The sequence below is a fragment of the Equus przewalskii genome, chromosome 13 (assembly GCF_037783145.1).
Source record: "Equus przewalskii isolate Varuska chromosome 13, EquPr2, whole genome shotgun sequence".
Taxonomy (NCBI): Eukaryota; Metazoa; Chordata; class Mammalia; order Perissodactyla; family Equidae; genus Equus; species Equus przewalskii.
In genome coordinates this window covers 15821898-15839708 of record NC_091843.1, presented here as the reverse complement: position 1 = coordinate 15839708, position 17811 = coordinate 15821898, and positions in this window count along the sequence as shown.

Sequence of the window (17811 nt, the reverse complement as noted above, 5' to 3'; positions counted from 1 at the left end):
TGAAATCACTCACTTAGTAGATAAATTTAAGTATGTGTTTTCTAAAAATAAGAATGCACTTCCACATAACCCCATAATAAACCATCAAAATCAAGAAGTTAACAGTGATCCAATATTATCATCTAATCCACAGACCCTATTCACATTTCAGTTCTCCCAGTGGTGTCCTTTATAAATCTCTCCAATCCAGGATTACCTGTGGCATTTGTGTTTGTTTTGTTAAGGTTTTTTTCTGAAGTTTTATTTTGTTCTTTCATTTGGAACGTAGTTTTCTGTTTCTTCATTTTGCTTGATTGTCCGTTTTGGTTTCTATACAGTAGATGAAACAGCCACTTCTCCCAGTCTTGGAGGAGTGGTCTCATGGAGGAGATGAACCTTTTTGTTCAGCCTGCCCCAGCTCTTGGTTGTCTCTCAAACCTCTGCTTGTCCAAGCAGCCTAGTGTATTTTTAATAGCTCCCAGTAGTTGAGGGTGTGCCGAGACCTGTCAGTATCCCAAAGGGGAGGGTCTCAGGCTTAAATTCAGGAAGCAGCTTTTAAAAGTATGCAAATACATACAGTCCTGAGGGGCTGTAAGCATAAGCCCTGCTGGCACAGCCAGGTCATCTGGAGGTGTCTGCTGGGCAGCAGTTGCAAAAATCAGGGCTCTGGACGAGTGTAGGACCTTCCTTCTGGGAGATACCTCGAGCGGGAGCAAGACAGAGGGAGAGCGCAAAGAAGGCGTCCACATCCTGCGTTCCTTGAGAGTAGCTCCGTAGGCCACTGAATGTGTCCCAGACCTGAAGCCTACACCTCAGTTTGAGGCTCCAGGACAAGCTGAGTGGCTGCCTTCACAGAAGGACTGGGGGTGGGGTGTGCCTCAGTCTGCTGTCTGGGCCGTGCTGTGAGGGTTGGTAATCTGTCAATAACCATCTCTCCGAATGCCACGGTTCCCTGGGACCCAGGAATGCAAGCACCCCCCCCCCCCATCTCACCCCGGCCACCAGAGCCAGGTGATCAAGGGGCGCCCCTGGGCATAAGCTGCAAAAACCAGTGCCCCAGACACTCTAAAGCTCCCCTCCAGGAGATTCTGGTGCTCTGGAGTGTGGCAAGTGGCGTGAAGATAGCACCCAACCTCTGAGGTCTCTGGAAAGGATTACGGTCAGCCCCTAGATGGAGTTCAATGAGAAGCCTGCCCTCAGGCCACAGTCACAATATTTAGCTAATAGGCCTCCTTTACAGAAAGATGGAGCCCCTGGGTCTGTTGCCTCTTGCTGTGCCCTGTTAAGAACTCTGCCAGTTACAATCTTGGAAGACCCATGAGCATAAGCGACACTGGTCACCAGAGTGGGTTGATATAGTGGTGTCCCCTGGCAGCAGTCACAAAAATCAGGGCACCAGACTGGGCTATGAGCTCCTTTTTGGGAGACACTGATTATTACAGTCCCATGTGACCAGGAATGCAAGCTCCCCTGGCCTCCAGAGCCAGGTGATCAAGAGATGTCCCCTGGGTGGCAGCTGCAAAGATCGAGGCACCAGACGCATGTAAAGGCCCCCTTCTGGGAGATACTGGTGCTCCCGAGCAAAGGGAGAGCCGGGAGAAGACCCTGCCAGTCTCCCACTCAGCGAGTGTTCCAGCAGGCTCTAGATGTGTGTGTGAAACTGTAGGCCTGGCCCCCAGCGGGTGAGCCTCCTTCACTGTAAGTCTTGGCTCCATCGGCTGCCTCTGACCTGGGCCCTGGACAGTGAGTCCTGGCACGGAGCTTTCTCAGATCTACCTTCTTGTGGGTCCCCAGACACGAGCCCCATTGGTTTTCAAAATTAGATGTTTTGGGTGCTCATCTCAAGAGCATGTCTTAAAAGTTTCTGTGCACGACGTGGGGTTTGAACTCCTCGCTCCTTGGGGAGAAACTCCATGTTTTGAGTTCCTGCCTGGTTGTGGTCACTGCACCAAGGGTGGGGTTTATGGAAAGATTGTGTCCCAGCCTCTTCTACCTGCTTTAATGTGGTTTTCTTCCTGTTTGCCTGACGTGTAGTTGTCACTCAGCCAGCCTTCAGTTTTTTTCAAGAGGAAATTTTTCCATATGTAGCTGCAGACTCAGTGTGTCCGTGGGAGGAGGCGAGTTCAGGATCCTCGTACGTTGCCATCTTGAACCGGAACCTCTCCTGGCATTTACCATCGCTTTAGCTTCGATCTAGAACAGGTTGTCAGTCTTTCTCTTTCATGATCTTGACATTTTTGACATCTCTATAGGTTTTAAAGACATCTTAAATTCACATTGATACCTCCAATTCCAGTATTGTTCCACAGGGTTTATTTTAGCTTCCCTCTTTCCATTATTTGTAGCTCCTTTCTCTGACAGAGAAGCTTAGCTCCCATTATTTTCAATATATTTGCTCATTTGCTCAAGTCATCGATAAGAACCATGCTTCTCACACCAAGTCCCGCGTGCTCCCCTCGTCACTCAGGCCTCCATGAGCCAGTTGAGCATCCCTGACCCCTGGGCCATGGCCGTGGTGCTCCTGACCATGTGGGCCACTGCACCTGGTCAAGGACTTCCCCGTCTCCAGCCTACAAGGCACTGCACCCAACACACAGGCCACCACCTACCAGCAGAGCCCCACAGAGAAGGAACTAGATATTCTTTTATGGCTGCATTTATTCCCTTGTATCAATGAATGAACCACAGTTTGTTTAATCAGTTTCCTATTGATGTGCTTTAGATGTGTATGAATCTTTAGAGCATGATTTTAGTGAGCCTAGTCAAGATCATGAGACTTGTTATTCTGTATATCCACACTTTATACTTACAAACTTGCAAGTATAGGCTACAGGTCCTGAGTGTATATCAGTCTGCAAAATAAGAAAGTATTCAGAAAATTTCAGTATCAAAATAGGAAAATAGCCTGAGATATGGACCTGAATGTGTGAAGAAAAGAACACAAATGTTTCTCAAATCAGAATATTTTTATGCTATATGCTTGAACTACTGTCCTACGTAGTTAAATGTATTAGCTTATTTCACGTTGTTTTAATACAAAACAGTAAACATTTTACTCACTTTCAAAAGGAAGTAGGAAACATCGAACTCTAATTGCAAAACCTATGGAAGAAATTATTAATGGAGTCTAAGTTAAATCCTGTCTCTTTGAATACCCGATCGTATCATTAGTAGTAAATATGGCAGCATATTTTTTTTTTGAGGAAGATTAGCCCTGAGCTAACATCTGCTGCCAATCCTCCTCTTTTTGCTGAGGAAGACTGGCCCTGAGCTAACATCTGTTCCCATCTTCCTCTACTTTATATGTGGGACGCCTACCACAGCATGGCTTGCCAAGCAGTGCCATGCCCGCATCCGGAATCCATACTGGTGATTTCAAAGAAGAAAAATTATTTTTGTAACCTGTTTAGCCTAATGACTTCTGAAAGTTCTGTGTTTTTCCACGCAAATGGCAAAATACTTGAATTTATATGCACTTAATTGTATCTCTGGAAATCAGATAAATTAAAATTCATGTATTTGTTCGCAAATGATTTATATCAAAAGATGTCTGTGAAATTGCTCAGCTCATGGCTACAATTGTTTTGCTTTCCATGGTCCCCATCTTCATTCTGATTTTTGACAAACATACTACATATTTATTATTGAACAATTCTAATTTTCAAAAAATGTTGCCTTTGCAATGTAAACTTTATATAGAGACTTCAGAATGTTTTGATGTGAGATGCTAAAACTTATCCAGGATAAGTCAAACACTTGGACATATTAAAGGGCTGGGAATAATTTTTTTCTTCTCGTTATACCATATCACCCTCAGGCTTTATGTTCTTAGTACATATTAGGTTGTTGAATAGTTGAATTGAAAGAGAGATGAGGGTTCTGGCCTGTGGAAGTGTTCTTCCGTAGTTAGAGTTGACCCTGAAACTAGAGGATGAGGATGGATGATGGAAAAAATGCATACCATTTGAGAGGACACCGTACGAGAGGGCACCACTGTCTAGTTTGATAACGTGTGTCTCAGCAGCATGAGGGATAGTCATCTTTCATAATGTCAACCTCCCCAAATTCCTGAGTTCTCTTAATGACTCATTACAGATCCATCATCTTTGATCCACTTAAGTCTGCCAAACCAATTTAAGTTAGCATCATCTCCAGCTACAGACAGGTTTATCAGGCCCAGGTTATTTATTTAAAATCTTGAAGGGGTAAGAAATAAATCTAGAGGTGAACTTTGGTGAGTAGATTGGTTTTATCCCAATCTTAGATTTAATTAAAAAGTTTTTAATTGTGAAAAGAATTATCCGTACAAAAGAGTGCATAAAATGTATACACAGTTTGAAGAATAATGATAAACACCCACATACCTACTACCACCCAGGTTGAGAAATGGAACATTATGGGTATCTTAGAAGCTCTGTATGCCTTTCCCCTGTTGTGTCTGTTATTAGTCAGAGTTCTCCAGAGAATCAGAACAAATAGGATGTGTATATATGTAGAAAGAGATTTGCTATAAGAAACTGGCTCATGTGACTATGAAGGCTGGCAAATTCAAAATCTGTAGAATGGGCCAGCAGGCTGGAGACTTAGGAGAGCTGATGTTCCATTTGAAGTCTGAAGGCACTCTGCTGTAGAATCAGGAAGAGCTGATGTTGCTGATGAAGGGAGAAGGCTGTCTGCTGGAGAATCCTCTCTTGCTAGGGTGAGGCCAGTCTTTTTTTCCATTCAGCCCTTCAACTGATTGGATGAGGTCCACCAGCATTATGGAGGGCAATCTGCTTTACTCAAAATGCACAGTTTAAATGTTAATATCATCCAAAACAGCCTCAAAGAAACACCCAGAATAACATTTGACCAAATATCTTTGGCACCCCATTGCCTAGCCAAGTAGACACATAAAATTCACCACCACAGTGCCACTTCTTCCCCGCAAGGTAACCATTATCCTCACTTAAAATTTTCTTTTTTCAAAATTGTGGTAAAACACACATAATCTATCTTAACCATTCTAAAGCATACAGTTCACTAGTGTTAAGTACATTCACATTGTTGGGCAACAAATTTCCAGAATTCTTCCCATCTTGCAAAATTGAAACTTTATACTCATTAAACAAGAGCTTCTTTTTCCCTCCTCTCCCCAGCCCTTGGCAGCCACCATTCTACTTTTTCTCTCTATGAACTGGACTATTCTAGGTACCTAATATAAATGGAACCATACAATATTTGTCTTTTTGTGACTGGCTTATTTCGCATAGCATAATGTCCCCAAAGTTCCTCCATGTTGTAGCATGTATCAGAATTTTGTTCATTTTTGAGGCTGCATAGTATTCCATTGTATGTATATACCACATTTTGTTTATCCATTCATCCATTGATGGACACTTGGGCTGCTTTTGTTTCTTGGCTATTGTGAATAATGCTGCAGTGAAAATGGGTGTCAAATATCTATTCAAGAGGGCCAGACCTAGTGGCTTAGTGGTTAAGTTTGGCGTGCTCCATTTTGGTGGCCCAAGTTTGGTTCCTGGGCACCGACCTACATCACTCCTCTGTCAGTGGCCATGCAGTGGCAGTGGCTCACATACGAAAATGGGAAGATTGGCAATGGATGTTAGCTCAGGGTGAATCTTCCTCAGCAAAAAAATACAAAAACATATCTATTCAAGACCCTGCTTTCAATTCTTTTGGGTACATACTCAGAAGTGGGATTGCTGGATCATATGTAATTCTCTTTTTTTTTTTTCCCTGAGGAAGATTAGCCTTGAGCTAACATCTGTGCCAGTCTTCCTCCATTTTGTATGTGGATTGCTGTCACAGCATGGCTGACAAGTAGTGTAGGTCTACACCCTGGGGTCTGAACCCATAAACCCAGGCCACTGAAGTGGAGCACACTGAACTCAACCACTACGCCATGGGGCCATATCCCCATATGATAATTCTAGTTTTCAACTTTTTGAGGAGCTGCTGTACTGTTTTCCATAGTGGCTGCCCCATTTTACATTCCCACCAACAGTGCCCAAGGGTTCCAATTTCTCCATTTGCTTGCCAACACTTGGTATTTTATTTGGCCTAGTGTGAAACCTGTTTCAAACTAATGACCTCCAGAACTGAAAGATAATAAATTTGTGTTGTTTAAGCCACCAGGTTTGTGGTAATACGTTACAGCAGCACAAAGAAACTAATACCCTGATCCTCCAATTTTCCTTTATTTTCTTCTCTATTTTTTACCTCTTTGTCTTTTTACTCTACGTTCTGGGAGATTGCCTTAACTTTTAAAAATTTCCCCAATTTTTCTACTCAGTTATTCTTTTTTGTTACCATCTTAGCTTACCATCTTCCAAGAGCTTTTCTTTGTTCTCTCAGTATTTCCTTTTTTAAAAACTAGTATCATTATCATGTTTCATGGATGTATGGATTCTGTTCTCTCTCTGAAATATTAGTGATAATTGTGTTTTAGGGGTTTTTTTGAGGGAGGGTCCTCTAAGCTGTTTCCTCCAAACTGCTTTTGTTTGTTTGTGCTGATCTGTTTTCTTTTCTGTTAGAGGCTTTGCTAAGCCGGCTGGTGATCTTTGGCTGTCTGATCATGATTGAGGTGAGAGACTAAAAGGCTAATTGGAGTCGCTGAGTATCTGTGTGTAAGAGGGCCGTCTTGTGCATTGTAGGATGATGAACAGCATCCTTGGCCTCTACTCACTAGATGCCAGCCACACCCCACCAGTCATGCCTATCAGAAATGTTTCCAGACATCGTCAAGGGATTCCTGGGAGCAAAGTCATGCCAGTTGAGAACAACTCTTCTAGGACAATCTGAGTGGTCCCTTTTAGTCGGGAAATTCCCAATGTCATTATTTTTAGGTTTTTCCTCTTGGGCAGGTGATATTCCTCAGAAAATGTTCTCCAGTCCCCTGCTTGGGGGCAAAAGTTTGACTGCCGGTGGTCTGGTGGCAGAGTGGAAGAAGACTGAAATCTGTACTGTTAAGCTTTTTCAGGGAGAGGGTAGCCAGGTAACAGGTTTATCACAAAAAAGTGTTGCTGGAGGAAGGAGATTGCCAGGCACACCAGCACATCATTATCATGGCTTTAAGCTATCTTGAGAGGCTGGAGATAGAGGGGCCAGAAGGGGAATCAGCCTCAGGCTGGCGGCACCCAGTAGCACCCAGGGCTTCCCTCACGCCACCCTCTTCCTCCTCAGGCTAACTGCGCCTTAGAGATGCCATAATTAGTAATGTAGAGAGCCATTGTTAGAGCCAAGCGTACCTTTATATAATGGACTTTCTTACTTAAGAGAGCAGTTCGTCCAGTGGGGACTGAGTCCCGAGATCTAGGGTAAGCAATTTGGGATTCCTTGCTAGATTATGTACGAGTTCCCACACAGTTCAGAGGTCCTGCAATTAACATTCAGCTTTCTTATGTTCACTTATTACTCCTATTTTCATGCAGAAACTCCATCCTCAACCTGCCCGTCTCACCCCGACCCCTTCCAGTCCAGAAACCATCCACGTTAGTCTCTCCAAGGAGAGAAGTCGAGGAATGGAGAGGTGTTGGGGAGGGGATGTGGGAATCTAATTTCAGTCATTTCCCTTTACATTTTCCCTTCCCTTTTACCCGTGATTCAGAGGTATATGGTCCTGAGCCTTTTGAGATTTTTCAAAGTAAATTACTTTGGCTCTTAGCTCTCCCAACCATTGGCTACAATTCAGCTTGTCGGGGTTGGTTAAATCCTTTACCATCAGTCCCCTTTACTTTCCAGCTTCCAAAATGTTGTTACTGTGGTCTCTTTCCAGCTCTCCTTGTTCTTGTTATTTTATGTCTTTTTTTAAAAAAATGTTTCTCTCTGGGGTTTCGGGAGGAAACAAAATTTGATACATGTATTCCATCCACCATCTTAAAATGGAATACCGTGCTTTTATTGATTTTATAGTCTTGGATCATAAATCTCCTCCTGATCCACTTTATGAGCTGAGCACGCTCAGTTTTCTTTAGTTGGATGTCTTCCATAGCGATTTTTGTGATCTCCTGGCTCACATGAATTGCTATTCTTTGCCATTATGTCTTTGGGAAAGTTAATTAACTACGACTGGAACATAAGTATCTTAGGTAAGGTCATCCATCGCTTAATACAAATGAAGCGCCAAACTAACCATTGTATTTTTGGCTATTAATATTGCCTGCATTCACCTGAAGGAAGTGATGCTGTGAGTAATCATGATTCCTATCATTTTAGAGTGTCCTTTAGTTGAAAAGATCTAAATATTCCTTGAACTCCTGTGGACTTCTTATTACAGACTGCCAAAGCTAAGCTTTAAAATTGAGAACAATCAATTCTCCAATTTCTGCCAAGAGCAATTCTTGGGAGGTGATTAAGGGTCACATTGTTGATCTAAAACAAAGCTAGTAATTTTTGTCCTCTACCCAATGTTCCAATCAGTGTTCTTCAGTTAATAATGTCAGCCACCTGAAAGGACACTGGAGTCTTTCTATTTTCCATTTGCAAGATATAATTTAATTTGATTTTAGCAAGCAGTATTTGACTGTCCATTGCACAGGGTGGTACTGACTAAATACTAAATAATACAATTAATAATATTAAACCTCTGATATTTGGGCATTTCAGGGATGATCTGGGTCCCAAAATAAGATATTATGCTATGGATAGCGTTTGGTTTTCTATGCAGCTTTGATAAATTACCACTAATGTAGTGGCTAAAAGAACTCAAATGTATTGTCTCATTTGATTGCATTGCAGGTCAGAAGTCTGACACACGTCTCCCTGGGCTAAAATCATGGTCTCCCCAGGCTGCATTTCTTTCTGGAGGTTCTAGAGAAGAAGAAGATTCCTGTTCCTTTGGGTTGTTGATAGAATTCACTTCCTCGTGTCTGTGAGAATGAAGTCCCCATTTTCTTGCTGGTTGTAAACTGAAAACTGTTCCTAACTTCTGGAGGCCACCACATTCCTTGGTTTGTGGCCCCTTCCCTCCATCTTCAAAGACAGCAGCAGCAAGTTGAGTCCTCACATTCACTCTCTCCAACCCTTCTATCTCATCTCTCTCTGACCACAGGAGGGAAAGAGTTTCCAGTTTATTTATTTATTGCTGAGGAAAATTCACCCTGAGCTAACATCTGTTGCCAATCTTCCTTTTCTTGCCTGAGAAAGACTTGCCCTGAGCTAACATCTGTGCCAATCTTCCTCTATTTTGTATGTGAGTCGCTGCCACAGCATGACCGCTGACAAGTGGTGTAGGTCAGTGCCTGGGAACCAAACCTGGGCCGCCGAAGTGGAGCATGTCAAACTTAACCAGTAGGCCATGGGGCCCAAGATTCAATTTTAAGGACGCATACAAATTGATTGAGTATCCCCCGGTAATCCAGGATAATCTCCCCATCTCAAGGTCAGCAGCTTTAATCACATCTATAAAGTCTGTTTTGCCATGTAAGGTTCTGGGGATCAGAATGTGGACATGTGTGGGCACGCATCCCCCTGCCTACCATGTACATTAGATGCAGTTTGTTCTATAACTAAAAAAGGAAATTATTTAGAATTGGCAGCCTGAAAACTCAAGGTAAAAATGTTCTCCTAAAATAAGTAAGTGTTCCATCCTTTGCTTGAATCTATGAAAAGGGGGTAGCAGAGATACAACCAGCTTTTGACAGTATTCCTTCTCCTCTCCAAATTTGGTTATTTTCTTTTTGCTTTAATCTTTATTTAATCTTTGATTAAGATTCTTCAGAAGAACAAAGACTGTACTTTTGTCTTTTTGTAAACATTGACTGCATCTACCCCCAAAGTGACAGCCGTCGCCATAGGGCAGATAAAAATGGGGCATTTTCTTCTTGCTATTCTTAGATACTGTCATTTAAATGGAAACCAAGTTAAAATAGAGATAGTGAATAGTTTAAGAGGCAAATGTTGCCTTTCTTTGCTATCTTTTACCCCAAAACTTCAGCTGTGATCCTAAGACTGACTGGCAATATTGTCTACTGTCTTTTATCATGCTCCAAAAAGCAGTTGATTATCTTGGAAGGGCTTCAAAAGCAATTAAGAAAATCCCTTATGTCAAGTTACATTTCAGACAGGACAAATTAGATGTATGGGGAAATGTCCTGATAAAGTACTCAAGAAATAATGAATCTGTGTACAATTTGTAATTGCTCCTGCAAAGAATTTACAACATAAAAGAGGTTGTTAACCTGAGACTGGAAGCTCAGAGACGTTTTTTCTTTTCATTACAAATGCAAATGCCTTATGAAACTGAGCCCAGAGCATTTTTAAATGTCCAAAATGTAATTCAAAACATTGTTTATTACATTTCTGTCTGGGCTCTTCACTGCATCACAAGCTGCTTTGTAAATGCTGATTTTTAAGCCAGCAGGTCTGCAATGAAAAAATGACCCATTTGGCTCACTAATGTGGAGCAGATCCTAAAGGGTGGATCTGTGCCAGAAGGAAGGGTAAGGGTTATCACCGATGCCGCAAACGGGTGGTGATGGATGGTGATTGAAAAGACATTTCGTTGTTAAATGTCCATGAGATTGCTGCATTTGGTGTCCACTTTATACATTAAAGATGGACAGATGGGATCTTCAATCTGCATGACCCCATCCTTGTGACAACAGAACAGCGCAGGCTCTGTGGAGTCCATGGATGGCTGATAATTAGTCTGTGGGGACAGGCGTTGGTGGGTTGAATGTTGGAGGCTGGAGAGTCTCAGTCACGAATAGGCATCATCTAGATAGAATACTGTTATCACAATGTTGGGAAATTCAAATGCAATTTCCTTTCCTTATGAACTCTATTCCCCTTTGAGTAAAATGATCTCAACTCTTCCAAACTACTTGAATTTTATCCTCAATTTCCTAACTTTTGAAGTATGGGTGTGTCCACTGCTAATTCTTCCCCCGTGATAAACATTAGCAAGGGGGAAATTATTCTAGGGTTATCATACAATATTTATAGACCACTTTTTATTTGGGAAGTGTTTGAAGGTGTCTTAAATACGAGCTGTTTCCAAATAACCTCAGGCTCATTTTTCATCTTGATCCAAATCCCATGGAAGCAAACCAATCATGAAGCTCTCTCAAAAGTCATTGGGAGCCCCGGGCTCAGAACCCAGCTGTGGAGCGTGAACTATTAGGTTCTGTGCTGCTGGAAGCTTGCAGTAACTGACCCACTGGGACTGGCGCTCATTTAAGAATCAAAGTTGATGCTTTGTTTCCAGAAGCCTTTGCCCGAGCTGGGGAAAGTAGACTAAATCCCTCATAGGAGTTCAAACTGTATAGACCTTACTTTTTACACGATTGCTTTTGAAATGGTTCAACAAAGTGATGTCTCTTCTGTTTAAAGAACAGGAAACAACAACAACAACAAAGCCAGTGAAAAACAAATGTCAGGGTATTCCTATCCACAGGATGACTCTGATTTCCAAGTTTGTCTTCATTAACGTTCTAGTCCACTTTCATCGGTCCCCATCCTCTCCTGGTGAGCTTTTTCCCACTCCCATTCTCAAATACCATCACAGAGACATACATTGAAACCTCCCCGTTATTTCTCTTACCTTGATCTGCCTTGCTCTGACTTACAACTTGATCGTATTGCTTTCTCTCTCTCATCAAAGTATGTTTGTCCTGATTCTCTCCAGAGTCAGCATTTGACATAGTAATAATAATGTTACTAAGTACATGTCTAGATGCTCTACTTGTATAAATCCATTTATGCTCAAAACAACCCTCAGGTAGTTGCTATTCTTGTGCTTGTTTACAGATGGAGGAATGGGAGGCACAGTGTTGATAAGCGTGTTGTTTACGTCTCACAGCTGGCAAGTGGTGGAGTCAGGATTCAGGCTCAGGTGATCTGGCCCCAGAGCCCACACTATTCACGTCTGCTTTTCTCAGGCTCTCATAGAGGGGAGAACAGCAGTGTCAGGTCAGATAGACATGGGTTTGAATGCAGATCCTGACGTTTCACTGGCTGTTTGACCTTGGGCAAATAGGTAACTTCTCTGAGCATTAGTTTCCTCAACAGTGAAATAGGGATATTTATGTGAAGAAAACTGAGATAACCCCCATAAAAGTTCATGACCCTATAGATGCTTGGGCAAGTTTAAAGTTTAGCTAACCCATTCTCTCCCTCTGTTCTCTCCTCAACTACATAATTTAGCTGATTTCTGTATGCTGATGGGGAAAGTGGTTTAATAGGCTGCCTCTCTCTTGAGGTAGCTTCAGGCATTGTGATTTTTCAAATTGGCAGACTTTTCAATGCTTCAATCCACCTAGGCGAGGACTCCATCTTCTCTGAAGTTGTGCCAAGTCACATGTGCTTGGGGGGACTTGTTTTTAATCTAGAACTTTGATATTTCACTTTACACGTGCTCGTTGATGTGATCTTCAGGAAATGTTTGGAATGAAGAAATGAAGGGGAGCAGCACCCACCTGCATCTGGGTTTGTATCATATCATGAAGAGCTGGGGGGCTGGTCTTGTGCTCCAAGAAAGGCAATGACCCATGACAAACGCTTCGGGAATAGTCAGCATATTCCTTGGCCATGGGGCCAGCTGTTTCTGACTGCACACTGTGTGGTGGGAAGTCCCCTCTCCAAGCTGGACCCTTTCTGGGAACCACACAGTCTATTAACTTTACAACGGCAAATATAACTGCAGGTGGCTGTGTGCAAGACTGGGTTGCAGGATAAACATGATGAGGTATCCACTTTCTGGGGACAAAATGGAAAGTTTTATCTTTTCTGTTACACTTACAACAATAGCAGGTAGAATGTGCAGGCTTTTGCCAAGTTTTGGTTATACTTATTTATATGAGAGAAGTAGAATGTGAAAAGTTTGTGATATTGTATTTGAGTACTTCCTCAAGTAAGCCCTCACATTATTTTCATCATCAGTTTAGATGAATCTTTCTCTCTACATCCCTTTCTTTACTTGGCTTTACCATATGTAAATCTGAGCGTGTTAATCCACAACTATTTATTGAGTATCTACAATGTGTAATTTCCTGTGCATGTGGGAATATCAAGGAGAAGAAAGCATGATCCTTGTCCTATAGGATCTTGAATCTAATAAGAGCTAAGAATCACACGTATAAAAATGTTACACTAACATTAATATTTTTGGAGCAGCAGCTATTTGCAAACTACCAATTATTTAGATATCCTTCCAGAAATAGCCTCTGCATAGATCAAGCATATATTTCTATACATACTCCTATTTAAAAAGACAGTTAAGCACCAGCCTGGTGGCATAGTGGTTAAGTTTGCACGCTCCACTTCGGTGGCCCGGGGTTCTTAGGGTCAGATCCTGGGTGTAGACCCAGCACTGCTTGCCAAGCCATGCTGTGGCGGCACCCCACATAAAATAGAGGAAGGTTGGCACAGATGTTAGCTCAGCAATAATCTTCCTCTCACACATACAAAATAATAATAATAAAAGAAAGACAGTTAAAAGTGTGCTGTAGGGGCTGGCCCCATGGCCGAGTGGTTAAGTTCGTGCGCTCTGCTGCAGGTGGCCCAGTGTTTCGTTGGTTCGAATCCTAGGCACAGACATGGCACTGCTCATCAAACCACGCTGAGGCAGCATCCCACATGCCACAACTAGAAGGACCCACAACGAAGAATATACAACTATGTACTGGGGGCTTTGGGGAGAAAAAGGAGAAATAAAATCTTAAAAAAAAAAAGGTGTGCTTTGCATACTGTTATGTTACTTCTTTTTTCCACTGGACAGTGTTTTGTAGGTGTACACATATATCTGCTCCATTATTTTTAATAGCTTCATAATATCCCATTATATGGAAACCAGTTATTTTCTTTTATTATTAGCTTATTGTTCTAACCCCAAACAGATACATTGAACTTGAGCACTCACTTTAATCTTGGATTTAAATGACTTTTAATTGATTTTAAAAAGTCTGCTCTTAAGGGAAAAAATTTTCGGTATAAAAGTCTGGAACACATTGCTCCACTCACATTTGAAACTGGGACTTTGGCTTCCTTATTCTAGGTTGTTTTGTAAATTTTATTTTGGTGAGAACACTTAGTATGGGAGCCACCCTCTTAATAAATTTTTAAGTGTACAATACAGTATTGCTAAGTGTAAGGACAATGTTGTAGAGCAGATCTCTAGAACTTACTCATCTTGCATAATTGAGACTTTGCACCCACTGATTAGCAAGTGCCCTTTTCCCCCTCCACCTAACCGCAGGTTACCACTTACTCTCTGCTTCTATGAGTTGGACTGTTTTAGGTACTTCATACAAGTGGAATCATGCCATCCTGTCCTTCTGTGACTGGCTTATTTTGCCTAGCATAATGTCCTCAAGGTTCATCTATGTTATATTGTGGGATTTCCTTTTTAAAGGCTGAATAATATTCCATTGTATGCATATATCACATTTTCTTTATCCGTTCGTCTGTCGATGGACATTTAGGTTGTTTCCATTTCTTGGCTATTGTGAATAATGCTGCTCTTTGAGATCCTCATTTCAATTTTTCTTGATAAATACTCAGAAGTGGGATTGTTGGATAATATGGTAGTTCTGTTTCTTTTTTAATGGCATCTCAAGGTGATGCCTAGTTCTGATTTTTTTTTTTTTTTTTTTTTGCAGGGAAAGAGTCACCCTGAGCTAACATCTGTTGCCAATCTTCCTCTTTTTTTTTCTCCCCAAAGCCCCAGTGCACAGTTGTAGATCCTAATTGTAAGTCCTTCTAGTTCTTCTAGGTGAGCCACCACCACAGCATGGCAACTGACAGTTGGGTGGTGTGGTTCCATGACCGGGAAACGAACCCAGGCCGCCAAAGTGGTGAGAGTGCCAAACTTTAACCAGCAGGCCATCAGGGCTGGCTCGGTAGATCTATTTTTAATGTTTTGAAGAATCTCCACCATTTTGCATTTCCACCAACAGTGTTCTAATTTCCCCACATCCTTGCCAACACTCTGTATCTTATGTTTTTGTTTTTGTTTTTATAATACCCATCCTAAAAGATGTGAGGTGATCTTATTGTGGTTTTGATTTGCACCTCTCTGATGATTAGTGACACTGAACATCTTTTCATATACCTGTTGGCCATTTTATATATTTGAAAATTAACTCCCTATTTGATGTAAAGTTTGCAAATATTTTCTCCCACTCTGTAGGGTTCACTCTCTTGTTTCCTTTTCCTCACTCTAGTTTTTGCTATTGTTGTTGTTATTTGTTTGCTTGTTTTTGTTTTTGTTTTTTTTAGGATGATTAACCCTGAGCTAACATCTGCTGCCAATCCTCCTCTTTTTGCTGAGGAAGACTGGTCCTCAGCTAGCATCCGTGCCCATCTTTCTCTACTTTGTATGTGGGATGCCTACCACAGCATGGCTTTCTAAGCAGTGCCATGTCTGCACCCGGGATCCGAGCCTGCAAACCCAGGGCCGCTGAAGCGGAACATACACACTTTGCTGCACCACAGGGCCAGCTCCTGTTTGTTTGTTTTAAAGCAACATAAAAAGAGAAATAACATGCTCAGCAAATCTTGTTAACTGGTAATTTTTACATTTTTAATACAGTAATAGCTGATGCTTATAATGATATTTTGGAAATTCTGAGGTAGCTGTATTATTGTTGAAGAAAGATGAAACCTATGCTAGTTTATTTTTTCCTATTTATTTCCTGTATTTTTGTCTATATTTGATTCTAAAATTTTCTGGTGCACTTATTATTGTGCTAGGTGCTTTACATGAATTATGTCATTGAATTGTCACATCATGTGAGGTGCGTATTTTTCCATTTTACAGATGAAACAAGCTCAGGGAGACTAAGTAACTCACCCAAGGTCATACAGTACGTGGCAGAGTTGGAATTGAGGTCTACTTGTATCCAAAGCCCTATTATTTCTGTTCTGCCACACTACCTCTAAATCTTTGAAAACCATGGATCCGAATGTTATATGCACGCAAATGTATACGTGTGCACCCACCCACAGTGTTAACTAGAACAGTAGTCCTCAGCCATTCCAGGTAGCCTTTTGTTGTAGATAGAGGGTTTAGATCCTCACATTATAATATTATACTTGTCTTTTCACTTTAAAAACTTTTGGCCAGGGGGCTGGCCCCGTGGCCGAGTGGTTAAGTTCGCGCGCTCCGCTGCAGGCGGCCCAGTGTTTCGTTGGTTCGAATCCTGGGCGCGGACATGGCACTGCTCATCAGACCACGCTGAGGCAGCGTCCCACATGCCACAACTAGAAGGACCCACAACAAAGAATATACAACTATGTACCGGGGGGCTTTGGGGAGAAAAAGGGGGGAAAAAAAAAAATCTAAAAACTTGTGGCCAGCACTGCCAACAAGGAACCAGTTTAGTTCATGTGAATTTTATCTCATCTCATATTTGCCTGCTTTGGGATGGAAGTGATGACGTGCGGCAAAAGAGTGAGCTGATGGAAAAGTTATCAATTAATAATCACTACGTGCTACACTAAGCTAAGAGCTTTGTAGATGTAGTGCACTGTGGAAGCTCATCTATATCATATCAAAGCCCACTTTTCTTGGGGAAAACCCATTCCATGTGGTTCTCATGGCACTGAACTTCTTCCTGTCTGTCAAGGGGTGGTCATATGATATGCACTTGGGCAGAGTACCCCATTTCCTTGGCCAAAGGACTTGAATGAGAAATGGGCATAAGACGCAGACAGTGTTAATTTGACTTCTTCATGGGACTTTTGCTGTGACTATCAGGGATTTTCTCTTTTTTCTTAGGAAAAGTAGTTGTAAGGGTAAGCATTAGCGGCCATCTTAGCCACCATGTGTAGACTAGAATGTTGCCTAAAAATGAAGCTGAGAAAAGCAGAGCCTAGTTTGAGAGAAGGATCTGAATTCCTAGTCACATCAGTTGAAGCCTTTGATTCAGCTGTGCTTAAAGCCAGCTTCATTGCCTTGAACTTTCCGATTGCATGAATCTCCTTGGAGAAATGGCTCATTCCAGGGCAGGAATTATGAGATGTGCATAGGTGCCAGAAAGTGAGGAAGGGCTCAAAAAATAACAGGGCATGTCAAAGGACATAGGAACCAAATTAAAGGATCTCTCAAAGGCTAAGTCTGGGGTAATTTTAGCAAATAACAATAATAATAATAATGATAGTAATGGATTATATTCCATAGAATAAATATTTGAGTCCATACTGATATCAGTAAGTAATTGAATAAAGAAATAAATCAGTGAGATGAGACAGCTCTTCCTTATAGTAGAATTCCAATTAATCAATACAGGAGATGTGGTGGAAGTAGAAACTTACCATTTGTCAAACACCACAGTAATAATTGTTGCAAGCAGTAATCATTGACAGATGCTAAAGTGAGTGGACAAAAGTATGATGAGAAAAAGCATATTTACACAGTCACAAAGTATCACCTCACAAAATGCTTATTATTTACAAAGGAATAGTAAATACAGTGGAGAAACTTTGTAGACACCACCTTGATCAAGTGATTAAAGTTAACATCACAGCAATGAGCCATATTGACATATGTCTCCTGATATCATGCACTGCGAAGGACACAACATCATTTCTTTGGTATTCTTACCAAAAATGCATAACCTCAATGGAAATCATGAAAAAATAACTGGCTGGTATTCTTCAAACTTAAGGTCAAGAAAGATAAAGACTGAGGAACTGTCCCAGATTGGAGGAGCCTAAGGAGACATGAAGCATAAATGCAATGTGGGATCCTGGACCAGAAAAAAAGACAATTGGCAAAATTTGAATCAAGTCTGTAGATTAAGGTATTTTATCAATATTAGCTTCTTGGTTTTAATAATTTTATGACGGCTAACAAGTTGTTTATATTTGGGGAAGCTGAGTTAACAGTAT